Below are 12,265 nucleotides of genomic sequence, written 5' to 3'. Positions count from 1 at the left end.
CTAGGGTCTTCTACAAGGTTCTAGGGTCTTTGCTCCTTCACTAGTCCAAGAGTAGCAATGGCATGTCCACTGCAGAGGTGGTGGCAGAGAAACATTCAATTACCCCTGTGGGCTCTGCCCAGGGAGTTGCAGAGCTGCTACTGGCTCAATAGCCCCAACAGGGGGTGGCTGGAGGCCCATGCCTGGAGGACCTGCCGGGTGAGGAGGTATAGGAACAGGCCACTTTTCCGTAGGGGTGCTGCAGTATGCCAGGAGTCTGCACCAATCCCTAGTCATCTTGACTTTTCTAGTACCTAGGAGTATCAACAGTGAAGGCTGTGAAACAGCAAAGATGGCAGCCTTCCTCTCCCCTTGGTGCTCCCTCCCAGGGAGGTTCAGACCTGTTGCTGGCTGGAAGACATCCGTAGCAGGTGGCTGGAGACCCCATTGGAAGGTCCCATCCAGGGAGAAGGAATGGTACTGGGGACCAGCAGGTCTGGCTGTGTTTTCATAGAGCAGCTGTGTTGGGCTAGGGATCTGCTTCAGTCCCCAGATGCCCTGGACTCTCCAAAGCCCAAAGGGTGAGACAGCTAAGTCCCAAACAGCAAAGATGGCGGTCCATCCTCCTGCTGGGATCTCCATCCCAGGGAGGTATGAAACCTCCATCAGCCAGAAAACACTAGCGGGGGTAGCTGGAGACTCCAGCCTGGAGGTCCTGCCCAGTGAGGAGAAATGGGATCAGGGACCCACTTAGAACAGCAGTCTGGCTATGGAAACATATATTTTCATACAGCTATGCATGGCTTATATATAAAAAAGGAGATTTGGGAATTTATTTTAAAAATGTTCTCTCTCATCAGTATCTGGCTTTCAACTCTGTCTTGCTATGAAACTAAACAAGAAGATTTCTTTTCAAGATAGCACCCATCCCTTCCTTCACTAGAGTAAAATGACTCTTGACTTACCTTGAAAGCAGATGGGATACAAGGGAAAGAAAAATAACACCTGAATTACTAAGAAATTACAGAGGAAATAATGGAAGATATTTTCAAAATAGTATTCCCATAAGACTGGTGCAGAACCAGTCATGCCATTGGGAGATATCTTTCATTCATTCATTCGTTCATTGAAGAATATTTATAGAGAGCCAAGATTTGCCAGGCACCAAGGGTAGCAGTAAACTGAACTTTCCCACTTTCACAGTCCAGATAATAGTACTGAGATCATCCACAAGTATATTTATTTGATTTTTGTAGAACCTTGGAGAAGTCTCACAGAAAATGAATTACTGTTTTTCTGGACTGTCCATAATGACAATAAAAATATTTGCTTTTTGGGGGACCACTACATCAAGCCCCATGCTTAGAGTTGCTACATCCCAATCCTATCTGTATTTTGTATTATCTATTGCAAGTTACCCTAAAATTTATTATATCATAATTTCTATGGCTAATGCATCTGGGAACAGCTGAGCTGGGTACCATTTGGCCTAAGGTATCTCACAAGGTTGCAGTCAAACTGTCAGTCATCTCAAGACTTGATTGGGGCTGAAAAAACTGCTTTCAATCTCACTCACATAGTTATAGGCAGGCCTCAGAAGGTCTGCTTCCAAGCTTACTCACATGCGCTTATCCATGGGGCTACTTTGTGACATGGCAGATGGTTTTCCCCAAATAGGCAAACTAAAGGAGAGTGAAAAAGAGTGCCAAAGGTAGAAGCCACAGTCTTTATAACCTGATCTCACAATCGACATCCTATCACTTCTGCTGTATTCTGTTTGTTAGAAGTAAGTGCATACATCCAGCCCAAACTCTAGGGGAGGAGTTACCCAATGATATGAATACCAGGAAATAGGGATTATTGGGTGTCATTGTAAAGAATGTCTAGCATGACATTTCACTTGTCATAAATGCCTTTGGCTTACAGTTCACAGTATAGATTTCTATGATTTCACCCCAGTTCTTTGGCATAAATGGTTGTAAGCGTTTGATGAATTGTTTCACATATTATGGTTCAGTATCAAATGTGTTTAGCAAACTTACCATGATGATGATGGTTTGCAGGGCCTATAAAGTGGAGGGTTTCTTTTAAGGTGGCATCTTGTAATCACTTGCTCTCTGTTTGCTATTGAGAGAGCATATTGTGATACAATCATGGAATCACAAATGAGTGGTTAATGAGATGACTTAGACATTTAGGAGGCTTTCACCTTGGTCATTCATGCCCTACCATTTAAGCTGTTCTAACCACTAAAGCAATTGAGCTCATCAGATCACAGGATTAAGGGTCAAAAAATATAGATTTGAACCACAGCCCTACCTCTAACTAGCTCTTCACACGGATCAAGTTTCTTTATCTCCCAGAAGTTTTGTTTATTTTTATTTTTTGGAAAATAAAAGATTGGATTAAATGGTCTCTAAAGGCCCTTCCCTTTCTAACATTCCATGCTTCTTGAGTCACAGGTAAATGGACTTGTTTCAGTCTTGCTCTGGTTGTGTAGCTTGTTGGTACTGGATAGACTCTTATCACCTGACAATTTTCTAGAGGAACAGAGGCCCTGGAAACAAACGAGACACATTTCCACCAGTTTTACATGTGAAAGCATTTAACATTTATTGAAATCTTACGATGTGCCAGGCACTATGCTAAGCACTTTATAGGCATTCTCATTTGATCCTAGTAACAATCCTATGAAGCAGGTATCTTTCTAGCCTTTGTTTATGGAAGAAGAAACTGAGGCTTAGAAAGAAAGGTAATTTGTAAAAATCACAAGCTAGTAATGAACAGGGCCAAAATTCTAATGACTGGTCTCTTTGGCTCAAAGCCAGGCTCTTGACCTCTAAGTTATCTATTTTATGCTCCAGTTCCTTGAATGGGACTTGACCAGTCAAAAATCCAGGACCCTGAGCAATGGAACTTATCAAAGTATTCTGGCCAGTGTGATATCTTAGAAATCTTAAGCAGCCCATGAGAATGAACAATATTATTTCCACAATAAACGGATGATGTAAAGGTATGACCTAAAGGAAGGCAGGTCCTATGAGCACATACCATTTTCTGACATGACCCCCAAATGTGTGTTGCTGAACAGAGATAACCAATAAGCCTTGTGCTGCCGCTGCTTTTTAAAAAAATTCTTTCTACTATCGTTAAAAAAAATTCCTCATGAATGTACATTTGTTTGAAAACATCTCCTGTGTTTTTCGTGAGTAAGAGAGTTACAAAATGGTAATGCCACTCAGCCCCTCCAGCCCTCCTGGATGAGTAGCCATAGTTTCTTCTTGCCAGAAGACAGAAGTAGGCAGGACTTTGAGGCTGGTTTTCCTTTTTCTCCTTTAGGCTTTTAGTCACACAACTAGAGCTTAGAATTAAATTGGAGCCATGGCACACTGTAACATAGTCTACAAGACTCCACTGGGAGCCCCCTGGCAAGGGATGCATCTGGCTTCTGGTTCCTTAGTTTGCAGTGTCACTGCTACACAAGCTGGTTCCTGCTATGGGTTGTCAAGAGAGGACATCCACCACTTTTCAGTGGCTCTTGTTCGTAAGTGGCTGTTTTAGGAGGGAGCCCTGTGAAGATGGAAGAAATGTTATTTTATATAGCCATTTATTTGGCTGTTGGTAAAAGGGAAATTTCCCACCAACATGAAGAAGCCATTCCAAAGATTTTATTAAATGGGAATGGCTGCATTAGAATGATCAAAACTGTAAAGTAACAAGATATAACCACTAAAATGTATGGAGAATTTTACAGGAGCTTTGCACATCATCTAAGTAAATTCTTTCACCAATCTTGGGTGATAGGTATTATTATTATTTCTATCATGCAGATGATATGTACAGAGTTTATGAGACTTACCCAAAGTCACAATTCCAAAACTGGGAGAGCTGAACAAGAACTTGGGTATTTCAGAGTCTAAAGCCAGTGTTCTGGGTCACTATGTGAACTACCTGCAAATAAGTAAGGATCTTCTTTTATTTGAATCCCAGAAACTCGCAACTGCCCCTCATCAGGGATAGGCATTTAAAATGTGCACTTCCTAAATTTGTAACACAGACAAAATTTAAGGTTGAATAGTTACTTAAAGGATAAGCATTTGCAAAGCACTTCAAAATTATCCATTTTAACTTGATATAAAATATGAAATTATAAAACATCAGAATGAGGAAGGATCTCGAGAATAATGCATCCTTCATGTATTCTTCCATTCTTTTCCCATGCCACTTGTCATTCTCACCAGTTCATTTAAATAATCTTTCTCTTGGCAGCACACTTAGTTTATAAAGCTCTATGCCTTAAAGACATTCCACAACTTGGGCATCTTCCTCATTCAGTTTCTACTTCTCTCAATATTAGACCCAAATGGGGTGAATTGTTTATAGAAGAAGAAGCAACTGAGACACACTGGGTCCTATTGTGGGAGGTGGGGAGGGATAGCTTTAGGAGATATACCTAATGTAAATGACGAGTTAATGGGTGCAGCACACCAACATGGTACATGTATACATACGTAACAAACCTGCACGTTGTGCACATGTACCCTAGAACTTAAAGTATAATTTAAAAAAAGAAAAGAAAAGTAATTTGTCAAGATTACAAGCTAATTGTGAGCAGGGCCAAAAAAAATTTTTTTTTTTTAGACCGATTCTCACTCTTGTTGCCCATGCTGGAATGCAATGGTGTGATCTCGGCTCACTGCGGCCTCTGCCTCCCGGATTTAAGCTATTCTCCTGCCTCAGCCTCCCAAGTAGCTGGGATTACAGGCGCCCACCACCACACCCAGCTAATTTTTGTATTTTTGGTAGAGACGGGGTTTCACCATGTTGGCCAGGCTGATCTTGAACTCCTGACCTCAAATCCATCGGTCCTAGCCTCCCAAAGTGCTAGGATTACAGGTGTGAGCCACCACACCTGGCCAGAGCAGGGCCAAAATTTTAATGGTTGATCTGTCTGGCTCAAAGCCAGGCTCTTCACCTCTAAGTTATTTATTTCGTGCACCAGCAGCTACTATTGAATCTCTACATGTTTTATTAGGAAGCAAAATGTACGCAGCAGAAACAATATGTTAAATCTCTATGTTTACTTTCCTCTGGAGAACTTGTTCATTTAATAATACTACTTACCTATTTGTTTTTTCTTTCAACATATTTGAATAGAGCTGTACTGTCTAATAAAGTAACCACTGATTAAATGAGGCTATTGAGCACTTGAAACTGCTAGTTCCAATTAAGAGGTGCTGTAAGTGTACCTCTTATAGCCAGATTTTGAAGACTTAGTATGAAAGAATGTAACATCTCATTAATAATTTTTTATATTGATTACATGTTGAAATAATATTTTGGATAGATAGGGTTAATGTGCATTATTGCTGGGCACGGTGGCTCATGCCTGTAATCCCAGCACTTTGGGAGGCTAAGGTGGGTGGATCACCTGAGGTCGGGAGTTCAAGACCAGCCTGACCAACATGGAGAAACCCCATCTCTACTAAAAATACAAACTTAGCCAGGCATGGTGGCACATGCCTGTAATCCTAGCTACTAGGGAGGCTGAGGCAGGAGAATTGCTTGAATCCGGGAAGTGGAGGTTGCGGTGAGCCAAGATCACACCATTGCACTCCAGCCTGGGCAAAAAGAGTGAAACTCCCTCTCAAAAAAAAAAAAAAAAAAAAAAAAAGTGTATTATTGAAATTAATTTACCTAATGTTTTTAAGGTAGCTACTAGAAACTTTAAAATGACATGTGCCTCATACTACATTTCTATTAAACAGTGCTAGACAAGACCATAGGTTAAATAATAAAGGAGATATAACTAGAAAAAGCTAATTAAATCTCAATCTTGGAAGGTCTTGAAAGAGGATTTGTGAATCCCTGAGTGTGCCAAATATTGCTCACAGTATACAGAAAAACACAATATCTTCACTTGAGTTTCATGACTTTGATATTGCATGGTAAGTGTAACTTTCACATGCCAATATCCACAACTGCTCGAGTCAGACACCTTTTGCAGTTCTGTACTGGCTGTGTTTTATGAAGTAGTTCCGTAGTTTAAAAGAAAAAAAAGCTACCAAGAATGGAGGTCAGAAAAGAAGAGGGCATGGTCCTGCAAGAGAATTAGAAGACAATTGTTTAATTTCCATATGAGAGTGATGAAAAGGAAGGCACCAAGCCATTAACTCAGGGTACATTGTCTGGCAGGCTTTTGGCAGGAGATGTAACATCTACTTAAGTGGGTCATAGACTGATTGTTAATTTCTATTTATGGGGTTTGTTTCATTTTCTGGTGTCTCAGTTAGCTCCAACTATTTATGCTTTAAATAGTTGTGAAGGCATCCACAGAGGTAGTCACAGTTTCTGGAGTGGTCATCATTAACTTCCTTTGTCAGTAACTCTCCACCTTCCAATGAGTCTTCAGCAGAATCAGAGCTACTCTCCTGGAATCCAATCAGTAAGCTGTTATCAGAATTCTCCAGCCACTCCTGGATACCACTGCCAACAAGCTGGAAAGAACTGTGTAGGAGGAAATGACAGACTTGCTGAGTCAGGCAACTTCTTCAACCCAAGGTTGGCTGGAAATGAGCGTGACTGCATCCATGGGAACACAGGAGGTACAGTCAGCCCAGACCCAGCTCCATCTGATTTGCCAGCTAAGGAAGAGAACTGTCCAGGGAAGGGAATGTTCCAACTCCATGCAGAGAGGGGCTGGCACAGCTGTGAACTCTGTGCAGGCAGCAGGTGTGGTCACTAGCCCTCTGAATTATGGGGTTCCTTTGGTGTGGTTAGGATGTGGATGAAAGAGTGAATAAAAGCTGAAGACTATTGCCAGGCATGGTGGCTCACACCTGTAATCCCAGTACTTTGGGAGACTGAGGCAGGAGGATTGCCTGAGCTCAGGAGTTCGAGACCAGCCTGGGCAACATGTTGAAACCCTGTCTCTACTAAAATACAAAAAAAAAAAAAAAAAAAAATTAGCCAGGTGTGGTGCTGGGCACCTGTAGTCCCAGCTACTTGGGAGGCTGAGCCAGGAGAATTTCTTGAACCCGGGAGACGGAAGTTGCAGTGAGCCTAGATTGAGCCACTGCACTCCAGTCCAGCCTGGGCAACAGAGCAAGACTCCATCTCCAAAAACAAACCAACCAACCAAACAAACCAAAAAACCCGAGGACTATTAAAGCCTATGCTACCCACAAGCTTTGGATTTAGATCTAGACTAGATGAGAGTAGGTGGTCCAATTTCAATAGCCTCCAAAATGACTGTAAGTTTGAAGTTTAGTATGAAATTTGGAGTCAAAACAAGTGAAGTTGATTCACTTCTACCAGTTAACAGCTATGTGATCTTGGCCAAATCACTTAGTCCTTCTGAGATTCAATTTCTATCTATAAAATGGGCATACACTACCTCCTCTCTGGAATTTAACTAAATAAAGGTTTGTCAGGTTTAACTAAAAGACGTATGTAAAAATACCTGTCGTCCAGTACAGGGAATGCAATGAATCTTCTCTCCTTTTCCCCTTCATGGGTTTTATTGTTAAACTCTTAATATAAATAAATATATTTCCTATAAAACCAAATCCTAACCTTTGGTAATGATAATGCTTACCCTAGCTTATCTTTTTTTAACTACTTTATTTTGGAGATCATTGAACAATGACGATGATAACGATGGTGATGATGAATACTTTTCTTTCACTCAGCACCTACTCAATGCTTGGCCCTGTAAAATCGTAATGATCCCATGAAGCAAGTATTATTTTGCTTCATGGGAAATCAACCGAAAATGGATTAAAGACTTAAATGTAAAACCCAAAACTGTAAAAACACTAGAAGACAACCTAGGCACTACCATCCTGGACATAGGAATTGGCAAAGATTTCATGACAAAGACACCAAAAGCAATTGCAACAAAAGTAAAAATTGACAAATGGAATCTAATTAAGAGCTTCTGCACAGCAAGAGAAACTATCTACAGAATAAACAGACAATCTACAGAATGGGAGAAAATACCTGCAAACTATGCATGTGACAAAAGTCTACTATCCATCATCTGTAAGAAACTTAAACAAATTTACAAGAGAAAAACAACCCCATTAAAAAGTGGGCAAAAGACATGAACAGACACTTTTCAAAAGAAGACATACATGCAGCCAGCAAGCATATGAAAAAAGCTCAATATCACCATTCTTTAGAGAAATGCTCATTAAAACCACAATGAAATACTATCTCACACCAGTCAGAATGGCTATAATAAAAAGTCAAAAAATAACATCCTGGCAAGGTTGCAGAGAAAAGGGAACACTTATACACTGTTGGTCGGAGTTTAAATTGTGGAAAGCAGTATGGTGATTCCTCAAAGAGCTAAAAGCAGAACTACCATTCGACCCAGCTATCCCATTACTGGGTATGTACCCAAAGAAATATAAATTGTTCTACTATAAAGACACATGCACATGAATGTTCATTGCTGCGATATTCACAATAACAAAGACATGGAAGCAACCTAAATGCCCATCAGTGACAGACTGGATAAAGAAAATGAGGTACATATACACCATGAAATACTATGCTGCCATAGAAAAGAACAAGATCATGTTTGTTTTTTTTGGCAGGAACATGGATGGAACTGGAGGCTATTACCCTTAGCAAACTAACGCAGCAACAGAAAACCAAATACTGCATGTTCTCACTTAGAAGTGATAGCTAAACGATGAGAATTTATGAACATAAAGAAGGTAACAACAGACACTGTACACTGTAGTCTACTTGAGAGTGATGGGTGGGAGGAGGGAGAGGAGCAGAAAAAATAACTATTGAGTACTAGCTTAATACATGGGTGATGAAATAATTTGTACAACAAACCCCTGTGACACGTTTACCAGTATAACAAACCTTCACATGTACCCCCAAACCTAAAATAAAAGTTATAAAAAAGAAAACCCAACGAAGTTCTCCTTCCCCATGACTCTCATTCCCACTGTCATTCCTTCCTCAAAACAAGAAATGGCGATTTAATGTTTATATTTTTTCTATGTTCATATGAATGCACTCAAATAAAAATATTCACACCATAAAATGCTTTTTCTTATTTAAAAAAATAAAAATGAAACAATTTATCATTTTAACTATCTTAATTTAAATAGTTTAAACATATTTAATGTCACATTAAAATTTTTAAATTGAACGACAATCAGGAAATCATTTTGATAAAAGAAAATTGAATTTCCCATTCTGTATGATAATTAAAAAATAAATGTTTTCTGTGGAGAAAATAAATTATGTTTAAAACAAAGACTGAAAGAACTAATTGGAGACATATATATACACATATATATATAATTTAGAAATAATTAAAGTACTTAGGGTTTTATTGATGTGTTATTATTTGGGAAAATGTTTCAGAATTTGTAGACATGCAAGCTTGTTTGTATTCTTTGAAGATTCCAAATATTTCTTTTGTTTTGTATGAGAGCTCAAAAGTTACCTAATACCCACCTGCTACCATATCATCATATATGAAAATATTTGATGAAATATGAAAAAATGAAAAATAAAAAATAAACTAGAAGTCAAAGTGTACAAAGCTATTTCTGAGACTAAAGAAATAATACTGCAAATGAAGTGACAAACTGTTGAGCATTTTTCATGGCAGGGGTGGGGAGATACTTCTGTCTGCCAGGTTGATACCAAAGAAGGCTATCATTTGCTGTTGCCTAAAGCGTCCCATTAGAATTATTTTTCTTAGATTTTACTCAAAAGAACAAATGTCATTTTAATGCCAATGTTTTCAAATGCTGTTTATTCCTTAGATTTACTTTTCTAAAATTTGGCCTCACTATTGCTTAATCCATGGCTTTACTTACACTTTCAGCAACTGTTCATTGGCCACGCTTCTTTTCTTTTCTTTATTTTTATTGTTATGATTATTTTTTGAGATGGAGTCTCGCACTGTTGCCCAGGCTGGAGTGCAGTGGTGTGATCTCAGCTCACTGAAAGCTCCGCCTCATGGGTTCACGCCATTCTCCTGCCTCAACCTCCTGAGTAGCTGGGACTACAGGTGCCCACCACCATGCCCAGGTAATTTTTTTGTATTTTTAGTAGAGACAGGGTTTCACTGTAGCCAGGATGGTCTCAATCTCCTGACCTCGTGATCCGCCGCCTCGGCCTCCCAAAGTGCTGGGATTACAGGTGTGAGCCACTGCGCCCGGCCAGACCATGCTTTATTTTTTTAATCACTTTCTTCACTTGGCTTGAAGCATCACTTTCTCTTGGTTCTCCTTCTATGCCACTGGCTGTTCAGGTCCTTCTTACTTACTGATTGCTGAATATTAGAACACTGCAGAGTTTAGCCCTAAAATCTTTTGATTTCTTTGTCTTTACTTACTCCTTAGGTAACACCATTCACAGTCCCTAAGCTTTGAAAGCATTTATACACCAATGAGTCTCAAATTTATAGTTCTAACCCTGACCTCTTTCCTAACTTGTAGACTTGTACTCAGCCTCTGCTGAAATCTCCACTTGAAATCTATCTAATAGGGAATCTCAAAATTAACCTATCCAAAATCAAACTCCTGACTCTCCAATGACATCCCCCATCTCTCTGCTGTCGTCTTCTTCTTATACCGTCTTCTACATCTCAGGAAATGGTTTCTCTGTCCTTCTAGTTGCCCAGGCTAAAACCTTATCTCCTTTCTCTGACACCACATATCCAATTCATCAGTAAATCCTGTTGACTTTATCTTCAAAATACTATGTATTAAAAATCTGAACACTTTCACCACCTCTATTGCTACTATCTTGGTCCATGCTTCCATCATATCTCACTCTCTCACTGGAATCATTTTAATAACTTCCCAGCTGGACCCACTTCTTCCTTTACCTCAATACAGTCAGTTTTCAACATAGAGGCCAGAGTTACCTATTCAAATGCAGGTAAGATCTCAAGTCATTCTTTTGCTCAAAACTTATAATGGCTCCTTCTTTCACTCACAGTAAAATTCTGAAACAGTAATGACCTACAAGGCCCTATATAATTTTGCCCTCAGCTACCCCCTCACCTCATCATTTTAATTTTTTAAATTATTTTTTATTATGTTTTTAGTTCAAGGGTACATGTGCACAACGTGCAGGTTTGCTACATATGCATATATGTGCCACATTGGTGTGCTGCACCCATTAACTCATCATTTACATTAGGTGTATCTCCTAATGCTATCCCTCCCCCCTCCCCCCACCCCATGATAGGCCCTGGTGTGTGATGTTCCCCTTCCTGTATCCAGGTGTTCTCATTGTTCAGTTGCCACCTATGAGTGAGAACATGCGGTGTTTGGTTTTCTGTCCTTGCAATAGTTTGCAGAGAATGATGGTTTCCAGCTGCATCCATGTTCCTACAAAAGACATGAACTCATCCTTTTTTATGGCTGCATAGTATTCCATGGTGTATATGTGCCACATTTTCTTAATCCAGTCTATCATTGATGGACATTTGGGTTGGTTCCAAGTCTTTGCTATTGTGAAAAGTGCCACAATAAACATATGTGCGCATGTGTCTTTATAGCGGCATGATTTATAATCCTTTGGGTATATACCCAGTAATGGGATGGCTGGGTCAAATGGTATTTCTAGTTCAAGATCCTTGAGGAATCGCCACACTGTCTTCCACAATGGTTGAACTAGTTTACAGTCCCACCAACAGTGTAAAAGTGTTCCTATGTCTCCACATCCTCTCCCCCTTGCACATACTCTGACTCCAAAGTTACATAGAACAATTACCTCTCTCATTTTTCATAGCTATTCACTCAAATGTCATTATTTCAGAAGGATCTTCCCCGACAACTTTTTCCCTCACCCCTGGCATTCCTATCTCCCTTATTCTGCCTTAGTTTTCTCAATAGCACTTATCACCACCTGACATATGTATTTACTTGTTTGTTTATTTTTGGTCTCCCCCATTATGATATTAGCCCATATTCCAGATTCCGGGGTTAGCAGAGCAGATGATTTCAATCAAATCTCCCACTTGAAGACAATTTTAAAAATGGAGCAAAACACACAAACACAGACACGCACATTCTTACAAACATTAGAATCTAACAAGATAGTGAGGAATTAAAATAAGAAAACAATTAGAGAGAGCTCAAAGAGGTGAAACAGCATCTCTTTGGAAAGGAGGATTTGCTGATAGTTAAAAGGAAGCTGAGGCAGAGCTTCACTGAGATCTTGGGAAATTACCCACTGTATATCCTGGAACCACAAGGGCTGCTATTTTGGTTTTGAGGCTTTTTTGGCAATGGAC

At 39.7% G+C, this 12,265-nt stretch overlaps 1 long non-coding RNA gene across 1 annotated transcript; it reads right to left on the bottom strand.

The window, feature by feature from the left end:
• Positions 1-3,263: 3,263 nt before the first annotated feature.
• LOC105485643 (uncharacterized) lies at positions 3,264-11,071 on the bottom strand. Its single transcript, XR_989743.2, has 3 exons — positions 9,834-11,071; positions 3,839-3,930; positions 3,264-3,549 (listed from the first exon to the last, which is right to left on the bottom strand). It is a non-coding gene; the product is annotated as an uncharacterized lncRNA (long non-coding RNA).
• Positions 11,072-12,265: the final 1,194 nt, after the last annotated feature.

Source organism: Macaca nemestrina, chromosome 14 (assembly GCF_043159975.1).
Source record: "Macaca nemestrina isolate mMacNem1 chromosome 14, mMacNem.hap1, whole genome shotgun sequence".
Lineage (NCBI taxonomy): Eukaryota > Metazoa > Chordata > Mammalia > Primates > Cercopithecidae > Macaca > Macaca nemestrina.
Note: the sequence above shows the minus strand (reverse complement) of the source record. Positions and strands in the feature narration are given on the sequence as shown.